At 41.0% G+C, this 1,483-nt stretch overlaps 1 pseudogene; it reads left to right on the forward strand.

Annotated features, from left to right (window-relative positions):
• Positions 1 to 261: 261 nt before the first annotated feature.
• On the forward strand, positions 262 to 1,208 carry LOC100602799 (annotated as a pseudogene).
• Positions 1,209 to 1,483: the final 275 nt, after the last annotated feature.

Genomic DNA, 1,483 nt, shown 5'->3' on the forward strand with positions numbered 1-1,483 from the left:
CACTTTGTCAAATAGTTGAGTCCTTTTAACTTTGGGGTATTTATATACTGTAGATAATCATTTCTCTGTTACTTCAGATTAATAATTTATTGGAAAAATCATTAAAGAGATGTCTATATCTAGATAGAGTAAGAGGAAGAGATGTTAATATTATGAATCTGACAATACACTTAAAGTGAAGGCATTGGGAGAATGTTCTTATTACAATGATAGTTATCGTTTTGTCTCTTTCAAACACATTCACAGAAAGAAGTTCTTCAGATGTGAGGTTTCAACAAAACCACTGTGGTTACACAGTTCATCCTAGTGGGTTCTCCAGCCTGGGGGAGCTCCAGCTGCTGCTTTTTGTCATCTTTCTTCTCCTATACTTGACAATCCTGGTGGCCATTGTAACCATCATGGCCATTATTTGCTTCAGCTGGACTCTCCACACTCCCATGTATGGCTTTCTATTCATCCTTTCATTTTCTGAGTCCTGCTACACTTTCGTCATCATCCCTCAGCTGCTGGTCCACCTGCTCTCAGACACCAAGACTATCTCCTTCATGGCCTGTGCCACCTAGCTCTTCTTCTTCATTGGCTTTGCTTGCACCAACTGCCTCCTCACTGCTGTGAAGGGATATGATCGCTATGTAGCAATTTGTCACCCTCTGAGGTACACACTCATCATGAACAAAAGGCTGGAGTTGGGGTTGATTTCTCCCTCAGGAGCCACAGGTTTCTTTATTGCTTTGGTGGCCACCAACCTCATTTGTAACATGCCTTTTTGTGGCCCCAACAGGGTTAACCACTATTTCTGTGACATGGCACCTGTTATCAAGTTAGCCTGCACTGACACCCATGTGAAAGAGTTGGCTTTATTTAGCCTCAGCATCCTGGTAATTATGGTGCCTTTTCTGTTAATTCTCATACCCTATGGCTTCATAGTTAACACCATCCTGAAGATCCCCTCAGCTAAGGGCAAGAAGGTGGCCTTTGCCACCTGTGTCTCACATCTCACTGTGGTCTTTGTCCACTATGGCTGTGCCTCTATCATCTCTCTGAGGCCCAAGTCCAAGTCTGCCTCAGACAAGGATCAGTTGGTGGCAGTGACCTACACAGTGGTTACTCCCTTACTTAATCCTCTTGTCTACAGTCTGAGGAACAAAGAGGTAAAAACTGCATTGAAAAAAGTTCTTGGAATGCCTGTGGCAACCAAGATGAGCTAACAAAAAATAATAATAAAATTAACTAGGACAGTCACAGAAAAATCAAAGGCATAAAATTTTCTGACCTTTAAGGCATGTCTCAGTGTTTCCAAAGGTCAAGACTAGTGTTGCCTTTTTATTTTTTCCTATTCCAAAAAGAAAAAAAAATGCAAGTCAATCTACACTCTATAGTGTCCGATGTCTAGTTAAAAAAAGAAGAATTCACACTTGGCAAAAAGAGAAAAGCATGAGAGTTTTTCAAGGAAAGACACAACCAAAACAAATATAAGGATAAG

Source organism: Nomascus leucogenys, chromosome 12, assembly GCF_006542625.1.
Source record: "Nomascus leucogenys isolate Asia chromosome 12, Asia_NLE_v1, whole genome shotgun sequence".
In the NCBI taxonomy this organism is placed as follows: Eukaryota; Metazoa; Chordata; class Mammalia; order Primates; family Hylobatidae; genus Nomascus; species Nomascus leucogenys.